Here is a 25,122-nt window from a genome sequence, read left to right as displayed (position 1 = left end):
TTTGGTTTAAAGAATGTTGGGTTAAGCATGAATAAACGTTGGTCGTTGTTACTTTTAGTAAATTGCCATAATTCCATTATATTTTCAACCTCATACATTGTAAGATGATTAGTATTATACTCACATTGGAGGCTTGGATGACCAGGCTCAGGCTACCCATATTATACACTGCTCACTAGCGTCTATATGAAAACTATATGATTCTATCTTTAAGCTTTATGAATAAACATAGAATTATTGGTTGATTATTACATAAAAAACTTAAAAAATGGAAAATCCAATGCTACTAATTTAGTTTATTAGCATAAAAAGTAGTATATTGAAGTAAAACATGTAAATGTAAAAACGTCCTCAAATTCTCATTTGACGCGAAAAAGGAATTCAAAATTCCAAGCCTACTCGAAAGAGTAATCAATAATGCATAAGAGTTGTGGAGGTCACTGTTGATTTTCTGACTCATGAATATATAAATAATCCATAAGAGTTTGTGGAGATCACGGTTGATTTTCTGACTCATGAATATATAAATAATGGCCATTCTAACTCATGAATATATAAATAATGGCCATAGTTAATAAAAAAATAAGCTCACTTTGTAAATCTTTATAGTTCTAAGAGAACGCCATCTACATAAGCTACTTCTATATTTCTCTCCCAAATCAAATGCATTTAATTAATATTTCTTACATGGTGTATAATGCATGAGTAAATAAATTCAATTCATTTTGATAAATTATTTTTCTATTTTACAAAAAATTATATTTCTTCTGGATGAAAAATTTAAATAAACTTTTTTATTCAATAATGAATATTTTATGTTAAAAGAACTGGTATCATAAAAAACACTCTTTTAAACTAACATTTATATGGCAGAGGATTATGTGAGAAGCCGCCGCAATAAAAACGCAGTGATGCAGAAACGAGACAGTAGCATTTCGTTGAACGAAAATAAGGGCGGGGAATCGAAGCAGCTTGTCACGATCCCTTCGTGAATATATATTTATATACCAAAGTAAAAACCAAAAATTTCATTCATGGATTAACTACTTTAATCCCCGGAAAACAGGTACTCACGGCATAGTTAATATGTTTATGCGTTATGTTATATAACCAAACCTTATGTTATTTACCCCAATCCTTGATCAATACATATTACTCTATATGCATCACACTTTAAGGTTTAACGTTATGGTCTATGGGTATTAATATTGAATCCGGTCGAATCACCAATGGATTGTTTATTAGCCCGTCTCCGGAGCCAGGTGGTGGACGGAGGCTTAACCCACCTCACCAACCTTAACGCCAGGTGGCATGGAACCACGTGAACCCATGTGATCCTCGGTTGACCTGCTGTGGTTTTCGCGCCAGACTCTCCCGCTCGAACGGACGATGGAGATTCACTTACCACAACGGAGGGTTCGGATTTGCTCAAGGGTTTGGTGGCCTATTCTTAAACCACCGGGTCTTTCGGTTTGGCTCATTTGCACAAGTCTGGTGAGGCCGACACTCACCCAGCTCGGCGGTCCTCCTCTGCAACAATTACCAGGTCTCAACTTGCTATTCCAGGTATCGTTTCACCCTTGCCGACATACTTGCTAGTCTATTTTCGCAGTTATCTGTGTAGGTGAATACGATATGTTTAACTCTCCGAAACCCTTTGTTTTGTTTTGACCTTCCAGGGATATTTACAGTGTGACTGTTATTATGCAGGTGGGTTTGTTTCCACGGTCCTCTACCGCCTGTAGGAAGACTACGCTGGCTCCAAATGGCACAGGTATGCTTTTCCCTGGACTAGATGATTTTCCCGTTGTTAAACAAGGGTTTATACATGAGGATTGAATTCATACCAGTCTCTTGACCAGAGGGTGTCTCATGGCTCTCTGTTTATGTCTCAGGTTCTGTATTCGTCCAAACCCTAGGTTCGAATTGCAGTCGGCTACTCCATGCCTGAACCTGCATTTTGTTTACCTTGCTAGGGTTTAGCTAGAAAATGCTCTCGGCTTATAAGCCGCTTGTTACTCGTACATTTAGCTAAGATTTATGGTCCTCAGACCTGGTTTAATTTTGAATCGAAGCTTGTATATATGTATCAGATTGTCCTCTGAACTTTTTAAAGGTTTACTTAGAGATTCATTATTTTGCCGTTTGGTATACGGATATTTCGTTTATCTGATGGTTCTATAATCCACCAATATGTATTGCTTACTGTACTCGTCAGGGTTATCTTATGACTATATGTTTGTCATTTCCATTATACTTCAATGAATATGCTATTCACAGTCTATGCTCTATCGACTTGTTTTCGAAGGCGGCCATTGCCTTATATACTATCGATTGTCTTTGGAATATTATGCCCTTCAGTTGTTAATATTTAAGTTATTGCTATTCCTCTGTTTAAAATACGTTGTTACCCCAGAGGGTTTGCTAAACAATCGGATGCATAAATCTGTTAAAGGTATATTACATAGATGTATAACCTTGAATCATTATAGGGTTTTTCTGTGCACTTATATGCAAATGATTTGGTAGCAGTTCAATACGCGTACCCTGCTTGATTCATTACAGTTCTTTATAAGAAATCTTTGTATTGAATTATATACGTGTAGCTCCAGGGTACACGGCCGTTACCACGACTGTGTTTGCCTGGTCGATACGTTACCCGGTTCCCGGCTATTCTGTGTAAAGTTTATAGTTGTATCCGGAATATAACGGGATAACCCCCGGTAATAGTTTTTCCTTCAGGCTTTTAACTTGTAAGGATATATGCATCGTCGTGACTATTGTTCTTTCAGATTTAAAGTTTTGTAATGTATACATGAAACCCTCGACACAGGGTCTAATATCTTTTTGTATTCACAGCACTATTGTCTATGTTCACCGTGCTGGAAATTATTTATGATTCTCTACTGTTCTGATAGTATGTTTTATTACTGTTTAACTGGGCTACATTCCGTAGCTGTAAGGTACTGTTTACTCATTTTATCTATATGCATCTTGTACCCTTCGGCTGTCTTCAGGCCACCTAGGGTTTTGATATTGCTACATATGAATTTAAATAACCAGAACTGTATACAGTAGACGATTATATAGTTCACAGTCTCAACAACTAGTTTACAGATGTCTATTGAGCTGTATGTGCCATTCTGTTAAAGACAACTACAGTTCCTTTTTGCATTTAGCTAATGATAGGAAAAACACAGACTCAACTGTTCTCTGTATAACATTTTCAGTATCCTGTTTAACATTGTCTAATTCTGTAAAAGATTCATACCTGGTCAATTTGCTACAGGCGTTCTTACTTCAGAGATTCACCTGCAATAAATCTTGCTCTTATCCTCCCAACCTTGAGATCCACGTCACGATGGATTCTCCCCCCGAGCCGTCTTGCAGGCCTGCAGCCCTCTACAAGACACATGCACCTCTGTGCTAGGGTTATCTGGTCTCTACCAGACTTAACCCTGTCTTTTTTTCCTCTTTTCCTTTCTTGGAATCTTTTCTCCCCCTGCCTGTCCCAACAGCCCAGGGGTTTTCCCTCCCAGGACTTTTCCTGTGTGAGAGGTAGTTTCCTTCAGTTTCATAACTGATTCTTTTCTTTTAATAGAAAATCCTCCATCAAGAGGTTGCCAGCATTTCAAGATATATATTTAATCCAATATATTAACTTTCATAATTAAATAGTGTCATTCAGTAACAATAAGTAATCACTCATAACAATTTCTTACCACAGTAATTATTCTATATTTACAAGTTACCCGGGGTCATCACACAGCTCCAGCCGGGCGATAAGAATAAGTTTCATTCTCCTACAACGAAGATTATGATGTCTACTTTTACTAGTCGTACTAGTCATAGCAGCAGCTGCATTCAGGACATGTTTCTCAATTGTTTTGCTCCATAAACAGATGCCCAAAAGTACCCAGAAGTCGGAACCTGAATCTGCAACTCATAATTAGCAGATATTTTGCATTAAAATATACCATATTTTGTAAAAGCAGTACTGCTTCAAATTAGATGGGTAAAGCAGATTTAACTGTATATAATACAAGCATGCTTCATGTAAATTGAACGTTGTATATGTTATCCTTGGGATCGCATTAATGCGATGATAATATCTACATATTTGATATTCTGGAGCTGTTTGCAGATTATGTAGGAAACATGAGCATCCTTTTCTCCATTAATGGAGAGTTTCATTTAGCAGTGTGGGAACATTTATGTAGTAAGACTCCAGATTATTTAAGCACTTCACAATATTTCTTTAACGGGGCATCGTTGTGTAGATTGCAGACTCTGAAAATAGGCTAACATCTCACAATTAGATAAGCATTCAGTGTTTGTTTGATTTGTCCTGGTGTCAAAATAATATTCTATGATTTGTTTGGATCCCAATATTCCCAGAATCCATAGTTTTATAATACCCATTGTGCACAGTTTAATAGTTTATTAAACCGTCAAGAGTTTCCCTAGGGGAAGAACACCCTTAGATGCCACTTTGATTCATGGTTAGATTATTGGACAATGATCTACTCTCAAATTAAACGATTATTAAAACAGTTAATTATTATTAAACATAAACCTGAAAACATCCATAACCTAACAATATTTAGGAAATAACCTACAAGGAGTCTCAGCATGGCATGAAGGCGTCGATTCCAAAGTCTCGCATAATGAAAGAAAAATTGCCTGTGATACGGGTTTGCCGCTGAATTGAATGAGCGGATTCGTCACGCCATTGATAACACTCAGGCTGATCTAGTGCTTCTCTATGGTCTTCGATTTTTATTGCCGCACATGACCAGAGATTTCTTTTGTTCTGTTCATCAGGGAGGGATTAGGATAGTCATAATGATGAATTATTGACGTGCAAGAACAACATTTTCGTTGTTGGAAAATATTTCACAAATTTAATTTTAGTTTTCGTGGACGGAAGAGGCAGAGAGTTATAACTCTGACAAACTAGGTTCGCGCGAAGCCGACTGTGAGACTATTTTCCAGGCTTGAATTGTTATTCCAAAGACTTATGAATAATATTTACTCACCACAAAAATGAGGAATTACGTTAAAAATACCTCTACATGAGACTGCGGCTCATTTACAAGGTAAAATAAAATTTTACAGCACGCAACACTACACAGTGAAACACAGTCACTCCTTTTTACACGCCCACCAAAACTTGCTTCACAATTTTCTCCAAATAGACTTGCGCTCTTTCTTTCTTCTTACTCTCTAACCTCTCTACACAGTCTTACTCTTCTACCATCTTTTTCAAAATGGATTTGACATTCATATTTAACTCAACAGACAATTCTACCTTTATTTCATGACAGAGCGAAATTAATTTTGATGTTGTTGTTGAGTGTGATCAGAGTCGTGCAAGTGTTCCTGGAGTGTGTGGGCAAGGTTGTCGAATTAATGCTTGCCCATATTTGTTTATCTAAGTACATTAGTTCTTTAAATGCCTTTTCTGAGTTTCTGAGTGCTTCGGTCCTTCTATCTTCACGCTAAGACGCAACCTGCAAAAATGTCTTCAAACAGAGACGCAACATTCAAAAAGTACATCTGATAGGTATGGTTGCTGTCCGACTATTTATGCGGTGGTTGGGATTATTATTTCCAACTCTCCCCCTTAATCACAACTGCCGCCATTGACAATTCCTAAACAGTTTTTGAGATAAACAAAATTTCCTCCTGCCAATGGCTTTGTGAAAATATCAGCAAGCTATTCTTATGACTTATAGTGCTGCAACACAATTCAATAATTGTTAATCAACTCTCTAATAAAATGATATTTAGCATCAATATGCTTGGTCCTTTTGTGGAAGACAGAATTCTTTGACAATGCAATTGTTGAGGTGTTGTCGCAGAAAATAGTTGTCGCGCCCTCTTGGTCATGACGAAGATCCCTCAACATCCTTCTCATCCAAACTGCTTGACACACTGCTGTTGTTGTTGCGACATATTCTGCTTCTATTGTTGACAGTGACACTATTGGTTACTTCTTGGAGGCCCATGAAATGGCTCCGGAACCCAAATGAAAAACATATCCTGACATGCGCTTTCTATCATCGACACTGTCTGCCCAATCACTGTCGGTGTAACCAACCGCCTAAAATCACTTGTTGCTGTGTACAAAATGCCATACTATTTTGTCCCATTAACATACCTCAGAATCCTTTTCGCTTCTTGCCAATGTGTCTCCATGAACCTTGACACCAAACTTACTGCATACATTATATCTAGCCTAGTGGCAGTCAAATATATCAAGCTACCTATCATGCTTTTGTATAACGTTGGATTGACATTGTTGTTGCAATCTTCTCTGCTCAAATTCAACCCTTTGACTGTTGGAGTTGGTGCGGACTCATTGTTCTGCATTTTAAACCTTTCCAAAATTTCTACCACGTACTTTGTTTGAGAGATAAAAATGTCATTTTCTGTTTTCTTCACTTCTATGCCCAAAAAATATCTTAGCAATCCCAAGTCAATCATTTCAAACTCACTCTTCATGACTTGTTTAAAATCAGCGATGACGAAATCGTCACTGCCTGTAAAGATCAAATCATCTACATATAAGATGATAATGAGAATCTTACCTTTGCTTTCTTTGACGTAGAGAGTAGGCTCACCGTCACATTTGTCGAAACCATTGTCCAACAAGTAAGCATCTATCCTGTTGTACCATGCACGTGGTGCTTGCTTCAACCCATAAAGAGCTTTCTTCAACCGATACACTTTGTCTTCTTAGCCTTTAATTTCATAACCGGGCAATTGCGCAACATACACTTCCTCTTTGAGCACTCCATTCAAGAACGTTGACTTTACATCCATCTAATACACTGTCCATTTATGCTGCGTGGCAATTGCCACAACTGCACACAATGTCTCCATCCGGGCGACTGGTGCGAACATCTCCGCGTAATCTCTTCCATGATGCTGCTTGTATCCTTTGAAAACTAGCCTTGCTTTGTGCCCTTCAATCTTTCCCTCAATGTTACTTTTGGTCTTATAGACCCACTTCACTCCAATGACATGTTTTCCTTTCGAAAGGCTCACTAACTCCCATGTGTCATTCCTTTCTATTGCTTCTATATCTTCCTCCATTGCTGCAACCCATTTTTCTTCTTTGATTGCATCTTCAAAGTGGATTGGGTCATCTACATTGCAAAATAATGCAAATAAGGAATTTAGACCTGCGCCACTATCAACTTCATCTTGCTCGTAAATTTCATTTAAATTTCTAAATTTGTCCTTCTTGTGCTTGCTGAAGATGGACTTGATATCTCACTTGGTGTCGCGCTTTGTGGTGTGCTTGGAGAAGCACTTGCTTGGCTGTGTGAAACTGTCCTATTGTTTATTGATGGCATTGCTTGTTCTCTGCTTTACTGCGCTTTGAATAGGAGTAGAGGGAGTCATTGTTGAAGAATTACTTGCTGCTGTTAATTCCTCTCTGTCCTCATGTGGTATGCATGCTTTGACATTGACTATTTTTCTATACTTCCATCCCATGCTTCCTCTTCTATGAACTGCACATCTCTGCTGATTATTACCTTCTTGGTTAATGGATTGTAGAGTTTGTATGCCTTTGATTCATCACTGTATCCAAAAAATATGCATTTTTCCCCCTCGCTGTCCAACTTTTTTCTCAACTCATCTGAGACATGTGCATAAGCCACACATCCAAAAACTTTCATGTGAGTGACACTATGCTTTCTTCCACTCCATGCCTCTTCAGGAACAATGTCCTGAACACTTTTGGTTGGACATCTTTTCAAGATATATGTTGCACAAGCGACAGCTTCAGCCCAATAGTCATTTGGCAAATGCTTTGCCTTCAACATACTCCTTGCCATCTCCATAATGGTCCTATTCTTCCTTTCTACCACACCATTTTCCTATGGTGTATATCTTGTTGTAAACTGCTTATGAATTCCATGTTCCTTGCAAAATCGAAAGAAACCATTTGGGATGTATTCTCCACCTTTGTCTGTCCCAAGGACTTTTATGAAATGTCTGCTTTGCTTTTCAACAAGAGCCTTGTATTGGCGAAAGCGCTCAAACACTTCACTTTTATGTTTTAGGAGAAAGACCCATGTCTTCCTTGTGTAGTCATATATGAAGGTCAATACATAGTGGCTGCGACTAATTGATGGTGTCTGCATTGGTCCACATAAGTCTGAGTGGACAATCTCCAAAGGTGCCTTTGCCCTATCTCTATGCTATCTGGTTTTTCTATGAGTGGTAAACCCTTCACCATGCCTTTCCTATGCAGCAAATTCAAACCTTCAAAGTTGAGATGTCCAAATCTCAAGTGCCATAACCAGTTTTCATCTTTTACCTCTGCTTGAAAGTTTACCTGTGTGACGGATGCCCCTTTTCTTCCATTCTCTTGTGAGTTCATCGATAGTTGTGCTTGAGAACCTTTTTTCTGCAAATCTGATATTATTTTCACGGGAAACATTCTATTGTCTGTCATATGAACCTTTGCAATCAACTATTTGCTCGGAGGCCTATCCAAAATTGTGCACACATCATTTTTGAAGGAGAAATTGTAGCCTTTCTGGGTGAGTTGTCCAACGCTCATGAGATTATGTTTCAAACCGAGGACAATGTAAACATCAGAGATGTATTTCTTCTCCCCCTTCTTTGTTAGGATTATAACTCTTCCTTTTCCCATGACAAAGACTTTTCTATCAGTCGCTAATGTCACTTTGAATTTTACACTTTCATCTAGATCAGAAAGCATTTTTGTGTTTCCTGACATGTGGTTGCTACAATCTAAATCTAGATACCATATATCACTCTGTTTTTCTTGTGCTACATTACAAGCTAAAAACATGCTATCAGTGTTTTGATTTTCTCTTGTGAAATTTACACTTGATTTGTTACTAATATCATATTGCTTCTTTCTACATTCATTTGCATAATGACCATACTTCTTACAATAATGACTTTGAACTTGAGATTTATCATACCTCTAACCTTGTGCTTGATTTTGGCTTGGGCTTTGACTTCGATTTTGATTGTTGCCTCTTCCATTTGAGCTTGAAGGGCTGCTTCTTCCACCTCTATGTGGGCTTTTTCCTCTACCTCAACCTTGACCAAATGATACTTGTGTCTTGAAGGCATGCTCCAATTTGGAGCTTGCTGCTTTGTTCAATTTATGTTCATGAGAAATCAGTGACGCATTAAGCTCATCCATTTAAAACTGTGATAGATCCTTTGTCTCTTCTATAGCCACAACAATGGCCTTAAACCTTGCTGGCAGACTTCTCAAAATTTTCTCAACTATTCTTTTTTCCTCAAGTGTCTCACCATTAGACCTGATTTGAGTAACCAACCCATTTACATGTGTAAAAAACGAGTCTATATTATCAGATTCTTTCATACAAAGTGTTTCAAGATCTCTCCTCAACATTTGTAGCTTTGTTGTCTTGACTTTTGCCATGCCTTGGTAAGCTGTCTAGAGGATGTCCCATGCTTGGTTGGACTTCGTTGCTGCTACAACCCTTGGGAAAATACTTTCATGAACTGCTTGAAAGATATAAAACAGGGTTTTTGAATCCTTCGTTCTATCGTCCCTTAACACATATCTTTCTGACTGAGATAAGGCATTGTATGTTGCTGCATCTGCTGGTTCTTGAAAACCATTCTCCAACAAATCCCAAATATCTTGAGAAGAAAACAGGTTCTTCATTGTAATAGCCCAATAATCATAATTTTTTCCATTAAATTGAGGTATTTGAGGATTAGTCAAGTTTGTGCTTGATGTTGCCATTTCTGAGCATAAAAACAAACTTTCTACCTGCCGGTAAATATGCTAAAAAATAATGCGCCCTCAAAAACAATTTTCACTATTAGTAAAAACACTTATTTTTACACTAACAGAGTTTAACCCACTCTGATACCATGTTGGAAAATATTTCGCGAATTTAATTTCTGTTTTCAGGGATGACAGAGAGTTATAACTTTCGCAAAACTAGGTTCGCCCACGACGAAGCTGATTTTTCGCAGCTACCTTCACGCACTGCGAGATTATTTTCCAAGCTTGAATTTCGCACAACTGTGCAGCTATTGTAGAGACTTATGAATAATATTTACTCTCGCACAACTGTGCGGCTATTGTAGAGACTTATGAATAATATTTACTCACAAAAAAATGAGGAAGTAGGTTTTGGAGCAACACAATAAAAGTTAATTTTCATTTCTTGAACATGAAAAATATATTTATATGAGACTGCGGCTCATTTGCAGAGTAAAATAAAATTTTACAGAGATTTAAACTTAACCGCAACACTACATAGTAAAACACATTAACCCTTTTAGGGGCCCACCAAAAATTTCTCCACAATTTTCTCCACAGAGACTTGCACTCTTTTTTTCTTGTTACTCTCTAACCTCTCTACATAGTCTTATTCTTCTACCCTCTTTTTCAATATGGAATTTACATTCATATTTAACTCAATACACAATTTTACATTTAATTCATGACAAGAGAAATTAATTTTGATGTTGTTGTTGAGTGCGATGAGATTTGCGCAGGTGTTCCTAGAGTGTGGGTAAGGTTTTTGAATTAATGCTTGCCCATATTTGTTTATCTAAGTACATAAGTTCTTTAAATGCCTTTTCTGAGTTTCTGAGTGGTGCGCGTCTGGCTTTGGTCCTTCTATCTTCACGCTGAAACGCAACCTGTAAAAATGTCTTCAACACAACCTGTAAAAATGTCTTCAAGCAGAGACACAACCTGCAAAAAGTACGTCTCACAGGTATGGCTGTTGTCTGACTATTTATTGCAGTGGTTGGGATTATTATTTCCAACATTCGCGAAGATTTTGTTGTTGTGTAGGAGGGAGAGATAATGATAATGATAATGGATGTTCGACTATTTATTGCAGTGGTTGGGATTATTATTTCCAACATTCGCGAAGCTTTTGTTGTTGTGTAGGAGGGAAAGATAATGATAATGATAATGATGATGATAGTTATTGCACGATGATGAATTATTGGCGTGCAAGAACAATATTTTCATCATTATTCCACGGTGATGAATTATTTCCCTGCAAGAACAAGATTTTCCTGAGGTTTTTGTCGTTTATTGGAAGTGGTTGACCATTTGCCATATCTAAGGTCTAGCTCTCATGAATTACTATGCAGCCAAAAGAACTTACTTTTTTATTTCCTGGAAAGTAATATTTTTACATTAAATAAGAAAGTAATATTTTTACATTTTTAATAAAGATTTTTTAAGGTAATTATTAATATATGTTTCATATTAAATTTTTTTATTTCATTAAAACGTAATTAAATATTTAAAAAAAATTAATAATAACTTAAAATAATATTATATTTGGAACATATTTATCATTATAAAACAATAAATCAAAAATCAAAAAATATATATGCATTTGAAAAATATAATGATTAGATATCGTTTTTTCTTTTTTAATAATAATAGTGATAACAATAGAATTTTTTTCATAATATTTTATTTTAATATATTTATTTACATATATCTTAAAAGTGAAAACCTACATTTTATGAATTACTAATAAAGTATTATTACTTTGATTTTTTTTTGAAACAATAATAATTAAAGTCATCTCAACTCATTGCTGAAACCGTGTATATAATGTATTGTCTTCAACAAAGAGCTCACATTCAAACCGTGTGTATATAATGTATTGTCTTCAACAAAGAGCCATATCCAAGCTCTCTAGTTGCTGAAGTGTATTGTCTTCAACAAAAATCTCCCATTCACCATGTCCATTCACCATGTCCAAGCTCTCTAGTTGTTCCGATGAATTACTATCCACCCAAAAGATTTTACTTTTAGTTTTCTTAGAAAAATAATGTTTTTCCATCTTTAATAAATATATTTTTTAAGTATATTTTAATATATGTTTAATTTCTTTTAATTGAAACTTTTTATTATTTCATGAAAATTTAATTAAATATATAAACAAATACAATAGTAACTTAAAATAATGTTATATTTTAAACTTATTTTTTATTATAAAATAATAATATATATATATATCATTTATGGAGGCCGGGAATTGTGTGGACACCCAAAAGTGGATGGATGTGGTCGGAATCCAAGCACAAAAATTTCAAAAAAATCTTGTAAAGGTAGTGTTTGAATAATGTTTTTGATGGTAGAAATGGATTCAGCACCATCAAAAACGTTTAGGGCACCTAAAATTTTGAAGTTTAACCACTGTAACTTGGATTTACAAAAATCTTTGCCAGATTTTCTCAAAATATGACGAGAATTTCCATAACTTCCAAGGAAGAAAACACTTATCTACCACAAAATTATATGCTCAATTGAAAATTCTAATGATTAGAATTTGTTTAAATATTTAAACAAATTTAACAGTAACTTAAAATAATATTATATTTTAAACATATTTATGATTATAAAATAATAAAGCATAAAACCAAAAAGTATATATTCAGTTGAAAAATCTAATAATTAGATTTTGTTGATTACTTTCACAGTGACATAAAATAAAATTATATTTTAACTTATTTCTTATCCTAAAATAATATTCTATTTTAGTACAATTAATTTTTATTATCTTCATTAGATTAATAAAAATAAATGAGACACGGTGTGGGAGTGAAGACCTATCTTTAGCAATAAATTATTATAAATGGTTTAGCTTTTTGAGATTTCTTTTTTTCTTCTTTTAATAATAATAATGATAAAAATTGTATTTTTTTCAGAATATTTTATTTTAATATATTTATTTACAAATATCTTCAAAATGAAAGCCTACGTTTTATGAATTACTAATAAATTATTATTAATTTGATTTTTTTTTAAATAATAATAATTGAAGTCGTCTGAACTCATCGCTGAAACCATGTATACCATGCATGGTCTTCAACAAAGAGCTCCCATTTGATATGTCCAATCTCTCTAGTTTCTCGTGTATTGTCTTCAACAAAGATGTCCCATTGGCCATGTCCAAGCTCTCTAGTAGCTCCAATGAATTACTATGTACCCAAAAGATCTCACTTTTCATTTTCTTGAAAAATAATATTTTTTCATCTTTAATAAATATTTTTTTTAAGTATTTTTTAATATATGTTTAATTTATTTTAATTGAAACTTTTTATTATTTCATTAAAATTTAATTAAATATATAAAAAATTTAATAGTAACTTAAAATAATATTATATTTTAAACATATTTATTATTATAAAATAAAAAAATGTAAAGTCAAAAAATGTAAAACAAGAACTTAAAATTTTGAAATTTAACAACTGTAACTTAGATTTACAAAAATCTTTGTCTGATTTTTCTCAAAATCTAATAATTAGACTTTGTTAAAATATTTAAACAAATTTAATAGTAACTTAAAATAATATTATATTTTAAACATATATATTAAAATAATATTATATTTTAAACATATATATCATTATAAAATAATAAAGCATAATTCAAAAACTATAAGCTCAATTGAAAAATCTAATTATTAGGTTTTGTTTATTACATTCATAGTCACATAAAATACAATTATATTTTAACTTATTTATTATTCTAAAATAATATTCTATTTAGTACAATTACTTTTTATTATATTCATTAGCTTAATAAAAATAAATTAGACAGAGTGTGAGAGTGAAAACTTAGCATTTATGAATTACTAATAAATTATTATAAATGGTCTCATTTTTTGAAATTTGGTTTTTTCTCTTTTTAATAATAATAGTGATAAAAATAATATTTTTTCATAATAGTGTATTTTAATATATTTATTTACACATCTTAAAAGTGAAAACCTAAATTTTATTGTCTTCAAAGAGTTCCCATTGGCCATGTCAAGTTCTCTAGTTGCTTAGGTGTATTATCTTCAACAAAGATCTCCCATTCGCCATGTCCAAGCTCTCTAGTTGCTCATGCGCCCAAAAGGTCCAAGCTCTTTGGCTGCTCCGATGAATTATTATGCACCCAAAAAAATCCCAGTTTCGTTTTCTTGAAGAGTAATATTTTTTCTTTACTAAATATCTTTTTAAGGTATTTTTAATATATGTTTGATTTTTTATAATTGAAACTTTTTATTATTTCATTAAAATTCAATTAAAAATGTAAACAAATTCAATAGTATCTTAAAATAATATTATATTTTAAACATATTTATTATTAGAAAATAATAAAATAAAAATAAAAAATAAAAAAAAGTATAGGAGTAATTTAGGCAGGGGAATTAAAAATTTCAAAAAATCTTGTAGAGATACTGTTTGAATAGTGTTTTTGATGGTGGAAATGGATTTAGCACCACAAAAAATATCTACGTCACCTAAAATATTGAAGTTGTTGAAGTTTAACAACTGTAAAGGAGTTGTCATTTATGCGGAGGGCAACTAAAATTTCAAAAAATCTTGTATAGGCAACGTTTGAATAGTGTTTTTGATTGTGGAAATGGATTCAACACCATGAAAAATGTCTAGGGCACCTAAGATATTGAAGTTTAAGAAGTGTAACTTAGATTTACAAAAATCTTTGCCAGATTTTCTGAAGATATGACCTGAATTTCCAGAACTTTCAGGGCTCTCATTAGATTACAACAAAGGTATATGCAAAGTCGAAAAAAACTAATGATTAGACTTTGTTTAAATATTTAAAATAATTTAATTGTAAGTTAAAATAATATTATTTTTTAAACATATTTATCATTATAAAATAATAAAGCATAAAATCAAAAATTATATTCTGAATTGAAAAATCTAATGATTAGATTTTGTTTATTACTTTCACAGTGACATAAAATACAATTATATTTTAATTTATTTATTATTCTAAAATAATATTCTATTGTAGTAAAATTATTTTTTTTATCTTCAATAGGTTAATAAAAATAAATTAAAGAGAGTGTGAAAGTGAAAACCTATACCAATAAATTATTATAAATGGTTTTGTTTTTTGAAATTTGGTATTTTTTTTTTAATAATGATAGTAATAAAAATAGTACTTTTCTCATAATATTTTATTTTAACATGTTTATTTACACATCTTAGAAGCTAAAACCTACATTTTATTGTCTTCTCCCAGCTCTCTAGTTGCTCCAATGAATTACTATGCACCCAAAAGATTTCACTTTTCATTTTCTTGAAAAGTAATATTTTTCCATTTTTAATAAAAAAAAAATTAGGTATTTTTTAATATATGTTTAATTTCTTTTAATTGAAATTTTTTATTACTTCATTAAAATTCAATTAAATATATAAACAGACTCAATAGTAACTTAAAATAATATTATATTTTAGCCATATTTATTATTATAAATAATAAAATGTAAAATAAAAAATTTATAGGAGTCATTTATGGAGGCGGAGGGGAATTGCATGCAAGACCAAAAGTGGTTCGAATCCCAGCAAAAAAATTTCAAAAAATCTTGTAGAGGCAGTGTTTAAATAGTGTTTCTAATGAAATTTCAAAAAATCTTGTAAAGGGAGTGTTTTAATACTGTTTCTGATGGTGGAAATGGATTCAACACCATAAAAACGTCTAGGACACAGCTAAGATTTTGAAGTTTAACAACTGTAACTTGGATTTACAAAAATCCTTGCCGGATTTTCTCTAAATATGATGAAAATTTCCATAACTTTCAGGTGAAAAAAACATCTGGTTAGACTACACCAAAAGTATATGCTCACTTGAAAAATCTAATGATTAGACTTTGTTTAAATATTTAAACAAATTTAATAATAACTTAAAATAAGATTATATTTTAAACATATTTATCATTATAAAATAATAAAGCATAAAATCAAAAAATATATGCTCACTTGAAAAATCTAATGATTAGATTTTGTTTATTACTTTCATAGTGACATAAAATACAATTATATTTTCTTGGAAAAAAAAAGGAACAAACAAACAATTATATTTTAACTTATTTCTTATTCTAAAATAATATTATATTTTAGTACAATTAATTTTTATTATCTTAATAAAAATAAATAAAATACAATATTAAAGTGAAAACCTATCTTTTATAAATTACCAAAAAATTATTATAAATGATTTGGTTTTTTCTTTACATAACAATAGTGATAAAAATAGTATATCTTTCATAGAGCTTAAATAATAATAATTGAAGTCCTCTGAACTAATCGTTGTTGAAACCGTGTATACGATGTATTGTGTTCAACAAAGAGCTTCAACAAACACCATGTCTAGCCTCTCTAGTTCCTCAGGTGTATTGTCTTCAACAAATATCTCCCCTTCGCCATTGCTGGCATGAATTACTATGCAACCAAAAAATCTCACTTTTCGTTTTCTTGAAAAGTAATATTTTTCCATTTTTGATAAATAATTTTTTTTAAATATTTTTTAATAATTGTTTAATTTATTTTAATTGAAACTTTTTATTATTTCATTACAATTTAATTAAATATATAAATAATTTTAACAATAATTTAAAATAATATTATATTTTAAACATATTTTTTATTATAAAATAAGAGAACAACTACTGCCAAATATTTGGGAATATCTCTAATGGACAAACATTTGAACAAGGCAGTTTGGGAGCCAGTCACTAAACTCCAGGACAAAGTCCGGAAATGGACAAGCAGGTCTTTGAATTTAGCAGGAAGGCTTGTGCTAACAAAATCCGTCCTACAAATTGTTCCAATATTCATGTTTTCAACTTTTCCTACTCCTAAAGGAGTTGTGCAACACATCAGAAATATCCAAAGAGACTTTCTTTGGGGAAAAGGGGAAGAGAAAAATAAATGGGCTTTGGTAGCATGGGATAAGATCTGTAAACCTAAGACACATGGAGGTTTGGGACTTCATGACCCTGAAATCCTAAGCGAATTTTTGGGGGCAAACTATGGTGGAGATGGCTAAAAGAATCGGTAGCCCCTTGGGTCAAGTTCTAGAAACAGAAGTATGCAAATAGTTGGCAAGAAAGAGATCACATTCGAATGTCTGGGCTTATCAAAGGCTCCCACATTTGGAACAAAGTATGGGAGAATAGAGCCATTGTTTAGAAACGTGGTTTCTGGGAGATCAAAGATGGAAACCTAGCTTGGTTTTGGGAGGACAACTGGCAACAGGAACCTAACTTGTTAAGAGAAGAACTAGCCAATCTCAAGAATGACACTGACAACAAAGGTTTACTTAGGGTAAATGACTTCTGGGATCAGGCTAGGAATAAGGGAAAATGGAGAATATGGAAGGACCTGCTATACAGTGAAGAAACCCCTTTGAAGGCCTAGGCAGAAGCTCTTGTAGTAATCTTGGAACAAAGAAATATTTTGATATCAACTTCATCAGACCAACTGAGATGGCGAACAAACAATGAAGGCAATTTCAAGCTCAAAGAAGCCAAGAGAATGGCCCTAGGGCTTCACTTTCCAAACCTTGATAAGGTATGGAAGGACATATGGCAGAACCAACACTGGATCAAAATCAAATTGTTCATGTGGTTGGTGCAACATGAAAAGATTCTGACTTGGGAAAACCTTCGGAAAAGGGGTGTAGCCGGTCCATCTAGATGCCAGCTATGCGAATTACAAGAAGAAACAATGGAACGTCTACTCAAACTCTGCCCATTCACCGCCACCTTGCGGAACTAGGTGGCCTCAATCTTCAGACAAACGGATAGGGATAATTTCAGCATTACTGGCACTTCGAAGAATTGGAGGAAAAAATTCTCTGAAAATGAAATAATCAACAAAGCTTAGACTCTTGTTCCAGGCTTTCTAATCTAGGATCTCTGGAAAGAACACAACAGTAGGATTTTCAAGAACAGAATAGGCTCAACCCAAAGCATCATAGCTCATATCATTAGACAACTCAAAGAGACCGTAGGAACCCTTCTAAAGAAACCCCCTGAGAACCCTCCTCAAGACTAGGATGCACAAATACTATTACATTTGGGTCTACAAGTGCCTTTCCCCCAGGGCATAAGACAAGGCTATAAGTCATATAATAGCAGATAAGGACTTCTGGAAACCTCCTCCTCATGGTTTTTTTAAATTCAATATAGATGGAGCCTCTAAAGGAAACCCTGGGGTGGCTGGGTATGGAGGAGTCATAAGAGATGAACAGGGATACATAAAAGTCATCTTTCATAGTCATTTGGGGAAGGCCACTAATAATATGGTGAAACTCATGGCCCTAGAGCAATGCCTAGAAATATTGATTGATTCTAATTTATATAATACCATCATTGAAGCTGACTTTAAATTGATAATTAATTCGGTCAAGAAAATCTGCAATGGCACAGCACTAGAAAGAGTGTCGAAACACTGGAGGCTATTGCAGGTCTATCAACATATAAAATCCCACCTGAGAGCCCTGAGAACCCTCAATTTTGTTCATGTGCGCAGAACAGCCAACAGGTTAGCGGATCAGTTGGTGAATGAAGGAGTACTCTGTTCTAAAAGTAATAGAAGGTACGAGTGGATGTCGACAACCCTAGGGAGATTGTGGGAAGAATGTCATAGACAGGCTACCACAGACAAGGAATATTTTCAAAGCATGAGGAATAAGCAGAGAGGCGACTAATGGGAACAAAAGAAAGTGGACCAATCAGAGGGAAGTAGCAAGTGGTAAATAGCAGGCAGGATTATAGGCACTTGACTAAAGTTTGCCTTGAACTCGATCTTCCTATGGATTTCGGGCTGAAAACTGGGTTTTAAGCGTAATTAATCAATAATCAGAAGATCATCAACACAGACAGAAAGGACCCAGAACCGTTGGATCTTTCAGATCGACGGAAAGTATTGGTGAAAGAGTACGAAGATAATTTGCGGAAAAATGGTTTTGCAACAGTAAAAGTGGTATTTTGGGTGCCCTTAATCCCTTAAGCGGTTTCTAGGGGTGAGAACCCAATGCCACTCAACGAGCAACATGTAGCAGTGAGGAGGAGAGAGGAAACCGCTTTTTCGGGCAGTTAATCCTCACGCTACTAGCCCACCTGAAATCCCTTTCAGTAATTGGATCCAGTGCGTGCAGATCAATGGTTGTAGTTTGTCGTGCAAGTTGGTAGATCTGGCCAACGACCATTGTTTGATCGAGCGCCAGATCAACGGCTAAGATCTAATCACAAATCGCATTAGAGAGTGGTCAAGGGATGGCGGAGTTAGAATTGTGATTCGCCGATGGGCGATTTAGTGACGCACCATTAGCCATTGGATTGGAAACTGGAATCAACAACGGAGATTGGGACGATCGGAGATCGATGATTGGAGAGTGCAACGGAATGTCGTTGGACCATGAGTGCATACCTACCGATATTTTTTATCGCGAGTGTAAAAGTTTTGAAGTCTGGTCTTTTGGGTTTGAGCAGGAATTCCCAAGTTTTCCTTTATATGCCGATATCATGACTAGTCCCAATATTTAAAAGGAAATCCGTTAAAGTGTTGTGGTGGGGTTTTAAGGCCTCATTTGAATGCTTCCAATAGGTTTTGTGGGCCATTACCCACAAGAAGATGCTTTGTTTATAGATACTTTGTAATCTTGTTCGATTTTTCATAGGTTCTGGAGTTAGGTCTGGGTTCTACCAGCACGGCTACCGGTCAAATGTTTGGGTTCTGCAAGCACAGCTGCCTATCAAATTTTCACAGAGTTGGTGCTGCTCTTTGTAAATTATGTTTTTTTCAAGATTAATAGAAGGTCCCACTATTACTTCATCAACATAGTGACATAAAATACAATTATATTTTAACTTATTTATTATTCTAAAATAATATTCTATTTAGTACAATGACTTTTTATTATCTTCATTAGCTTAATAAAATTAAATTCGACAATGTGAGAGTGAAAACTTATCATTTATGAATTACTAATAAATTATTATAAATGGTCTCATTTTTCATCATAGTGATAAAAATATTATTTTTTCATAATAGTGTATTTTAATATATTTATTTAAACATCTTAAAAGTGAAAATGTTCTTCAACAAAGAGCTCCCATTCCCCATGTCAAGCTCTCTAGTTTCTCAGATGTATTGTATTCAACAAAGATCTCCCATTCGCCATGTCCAAGCTCTCTAGTTGCTCAGGTGTATTGTCTTCAACAAAGATCTCCCATTCGCCATGTCCAAACTCTCTAGTTGATCCGATGAACTACTATGCACCCAAAAGGTCCAAGCTCTCTAGGTGCTCCCATGAATTATTATGCACCCAAAAAATCTCACTTTTTGTTTTCTTGAAGAGTAATATTTTTTCTTTACTAAATATTTTTTTAAAGTATTTTTTAATATATGTTTAATTTCTTATAATTGAAATTTTTATTATTTCATTAAAATTTAATTATATATATAAACAAATTCAATAGTATCTTAAAATAATATTATATTTTAAACATATTTATTATTATAAAATAATAAAATAAAAGAAAATAAAAAAAGTATAGTAGTCATTTAGGCAGAGGGGAATTAAAATTTCAAAAAATCTTGGAGAGGGAGTGTTTGAATAGTGTTTTTGATGGTGGAAATGGATTTAGCACCATAAAAAACATCTAGGGCACCTAAAATACTAAAGTTTAACAATTGTAAAGGAGTTGTCATTTATAGGGAGGGCAACTAAAATTTCGAAAAATCTTGTAGATGTAGCGTTGGAATAGTGTTTTTGATGGTGGAAATGGATTCAACACCATCAAAAACATCGCACCTAAGATATTGAAGTTTAAGAAGTGTAACTTAGATTTACAAAAATCTTTGCTGGATTTTCTCAAAATATGACCAGAATTTCCATAACTTTTAGGACTCTCGTTAGATTACGACAAAGCAAAGTTGAAAAAACTAATGATTAGACTTTGTTTAAATATTTAAAATAATTTAATTGTAAGTTAAAATAATATTATATTTTAAACATATTTAACATTATAAAATCAAAAAGTATATTCTCAATTGAAAAATCTAATGATTAGATTTTATATATTACTTTCACAATGACATAAAATACAATTATATTTTAACTTATTTATTATTCTAAAATAATATTCTAATATAGTACAATTATTTTTTATTATCTTCATTAACTTAATAAAAATAAATTAAAGAGAAGGAATTACCAATAAATTATCATAAATGGTTTTGTTTTTTGAGATTTAGTTTTTTTTTTTTAATAATAATAATACAAAATAATATTTTTTTTCCATAATATATTTATTTACAAATATTAAAAGCTAAAACCTACATTTTATTGTCTTCTCCAACCTCTCTAGTTGCTCCAATGAATTACAATGCACCTTTCTTAGCAGTGAGCAAAGAGGTGGTGGTAGGTGGGGTTACCTCTAGTATGTTGTATAATGAATTACACAAAGAAATAATGACAGCACGAGGCCTTGACTCATACACAGCATGTCGCCTCCACAAGTATGGTTGGCCTAATAATACATCACAAACATCGTGAGGTGTAACATCACATAATACCTCGTCTGTGAAGGGCTTGATGCTACAGGGAAGGAAACACTATTGGCGAACTTTGAGATCTCGTCCTTCGTGAAGCCACCCGATACTGTACGGCTGTGGATGTGGTGTAGTCGGTAGGCCCAACCACTTCACAACCTCTACTGAAATGACGTTATTTTGGCTTCCACTGTCGACAATGAATTGCAGCGGTGAACCCTTCACCCACATATATGATTCGAAAAGATGCTCCCACTCCTCTAGATCTTCGGGCTCATTCCTCTGGATCTTGGCAATGACAACAGTGGCGCTGGGATCCACGTCAATGATTTGCTTCCCTTTTCCATTCCCCTTATCGAGTTCTGACTCAGGGTCGGAACATGCATCTGATTCGAAAGCCTTCAACTCGGCCACCAGCAACTGTTTGGTCCAACACTCACTTGTGTTGTGAGTGGGGCTCTTATGGAACTCACCACTTTCCTGTGTCCTTCTTCAACTTCGGGGTGTTGTTCTTTTCTTGCGGCTTCAACGGGTTGTCTTGGGTCACCTCGCCTTGGCTTTTTCCTTTGGTCTTCGAATTTGCAGATCCAAAGTCTCACTTCTTTTGTTTGAACTTTTTCTCAATTTTGATAACGTATGGATATGTCGTGCTGAGCGAGGAGATGTTCAGGAACTCCATCTATTCTTAGATGTATCTGTGTAGGCAGCCACGTATTTGAGTACCAAATGCAGCTCAGAGTCCTTGATACCCAGCTGTGTGCGAAGGGTATGAAAATTGTTTGTGAACTCCAGCACATCTTGGTCCCTTCCCTGTCGTAGTGTAGTCCATTTGATGTATATGTCCTCATAGCTTTTGACAGGTCGTACTGCTCCTTGATGGCATCCTGGAATGAATCCCAAGTGGGTGCGGCTGAAAATAGTGAGCCTATACTTTCATCCTTCTGCTCGCAGTAGGTTTTCCACCAGTCCTTGATGTGGGGGGCTGCTTTGAGAAGAGCGAAAACAATCTTTTCTCGACTCAAAAATTCATGAACAGAAAAATATCCATCTAGCATACTTAACCATTTAACTACGACATTTGCGTCTATTTGACCCTCGAAGATGGGGATTTCAAAATTAACTTGTACCTTAAATGGTGTGGCATTTTCAGAGTAGCTGTTGGAAGTCGATGCATCGCCTCTGGGTAGCCACTGAAGGATCTAGGCAAAGTTGTCCATCATCGTGTTCCTTTGTCACTCGATGGCTTCTTTTAGCAAGAGTTTGATAGGATCTCCTGCCCCCTCGTCTTTCTTCTCATCCGACATGGGAGGCCATCAAGATTTGGGAGGCTGGTCTTGCAAAGGTTTGACCAGTTGAATCCCTAACTCCTTATATCCCGACCTGGTTGGGGACATGCAAAGAAAAACGAAGAAAAAGCAGACCGCTCTGATACAACTGATCCGGATTTAAACATGAACGCAATAAATTATAGAGATAGCCATAAACATAGAGATGCAAAGGAAATATTACTTCATTTCATTAATGTAAAACACTGAAATATGCTTACAAACAACGATGGAAATAAACGAGCTAGGGTGATGGTAGCTTATGTCTAAGAAGAGATGTGGCATCTACATGCCTCTGAACTGCATTACAATGAGGCTCGAAGGCCTATTTATTGTTTAGAAACAGTCAAAAACCCTTCATATCCCAAAACCTAACCCTAGAAGATGAAACACCAAATTGTGGGCCCCGTTTGGGTAAATTGGTACATCAATTTCCCAGGGTCGTAACTTTGGCACCCGATCTCCGTTTGACACGTACAATAGCTCGTTAGAAAGATTTATCTAAGAACTATAACTTTGGGAAGAGAAACGTTGGTCCGTTGACCCATGTTGCTCTCAAATTTCCCAAAAAATGTTGTTTAGGGCCTCAAAATGGCTCTGGAAGTTCAGGACCCAAAAAAATGTTAAAAATAGTAAATTGTGCTACAATTACGGAAACTGAAAAGCTGAAAGAGATAGTTGTGGGGGTCCAAATCGGATAGGTGGGTGGCCACCAACATCCACTTGGATCATTTGCCATGCAGAGTCATCTAAAAAGGATTTATTTTTACCTTAGTTGTGTTGTGCCCTCATAACATCAACTATCGGGGCTTATTTACATCTTCTATTGAATATTGGCGGGCTCCTCATGGTGCTTGGATCAGTTTTGTAATTAGACTCTTATCCATTCCTACTTACTCAAGCAATCAGGTAAGTCTTTTACAAATTTTTATTATGTAAGCCATTTTGCTAATTTTTTTATGTGAATCTTGTCCAATGGTGAATGATAGGGGTTTATTCTGAATGAATGAGGTGGATATTTTTGAAATAGTTTGTTTCATTTCAAAAAAATCGGCAGTATAATGGTGATTTCATTCGTTGATACCTCTTTTCCCTTCGCTTTCCTTTCTGCAACAACAATCATACAAGAGACGAGAGTACCTATTTCTGGGAGGATTATTGGGCTCACGTATTGGTGTATTGATGTGGCTACAACTCGCATCTTCTATAAAGGAGTGAAAAACATTAATTAAGGAATGTTTATCAAAGTTTCTCTGAGTTTATAATCTATATAAACCAAATGCATAAAAAATTTAAATCTCAATCTCTTTTTAAGTATTGTAGTTTAATAGAGCTTTAAATGAGTAAAACTGAGTAAAATAAATATCAAACTTGAGGAGAGAGAGAAATTTACCCAAGGGATTAATATTATAAACCAAATGGATTAATAAACCAAAGGTATCAATATTATAAACAAAAAAGTTTAATATTGAGTCTATGATATTAGGGCATTTTAATATTAGTTTTATAATATTGAGGATTAATATTAGTTTCCCTCTGTCTTTTACAACTATGGTGCTATGCCTGATGCCCTTCCCTTTGGTGCTTTACAAATCCAACCACGAATTCTTCTATATGATCACTAAACCGATCGAGTTGGTAACCCTTGAGTCATTGGGATTTCGACCACTCTGGATGACGAATGAAATGTTTGAATTTGGGATGTTGTCCACTGCGGCGATGATGCACATGGTGACTTCCATCTACAATGAAAACGAAGTTTCCTTTGCGAACACTTTGACCATCATTACCAGGTCTTTGAAGTGTCTGGCAGTAACTCTCTTTTGGTTTTTTACAGTTGTCTTGGCATATACCACGTTCTACATATTGGCCTTCTTCCTGGTTAAGTACAACGTGAGATTCTATAAATATGTGAATTCAAGAGAGTTTCTTTTCAATTAAATTTCAATGATCGCATTTTTATTCTCTATCCTTGTGTATATAAACATGGTTGGGTACCTGGACAACATTACATTTGTGTTTCGAGAATAATATTACAACCCAGTTGCCTTGCGGAAGAGGAAGCACATCATCAAGGGAAAACGAATTGTCTTCTCGCTTTGTATGTTTTACTTCATATTTAGCCAAAGTGCTTGACTTTTTTGGTATGCAGTCATCGAGCTAGAGAGTCGTCGAGGAGCGTGGATAGTGACTAGGGTGGTGCATGCCACATTCCTTGGTGTGCTTCTTACTCTACAGGCACACTTTTCAATGACATGACTGACAGCTCATAGAGATGAATTTTTTGAAAAATGTTATTTTCCACATGAGAAAACAAGTTTCACTTTGGACCATGCCTGAATTTTATTTTTGCCAAAGGATTTTCATTTTTTTGTTTTATTAGTATGTAGATTGTTTTTCATTCACAATTGGATTT

General features: G+C 34.3%; 1 pseudogene; it reads left to right on the top strand.

The window, feature by feature from the left end:
* The first annotated feature begins 1,389 nt into the window (after nucleotides 1–1,389).
* LOC149151793 (uncharacterized) lies at nucleotides 1,390–24,842 on the top strand (annotated as a pseudogene).
* The last annotated feature ends 280 nt before the right edge of the window (nucleotides 24,843–25,122 follow it).

Source organism: Pinus tabuliformis, chromosome 9, assembly GCF_031772625.1.
Source record: "Pinus tabuliformis cultivar Carrire ecotype Pingquan chromosome 9, CPIR1, whole genome shotgun sequence".
NCBI lineage: Eukaryota > Viridiplantae > Streptophyta > Pinopsida > Pinales > Pinaceae > Pinus > Pinus tabuliformis.
Note: the sequence above shows the minus strand (reverse complement) of the source record. Positions and strands in the feature narration are given on the sequence as shown.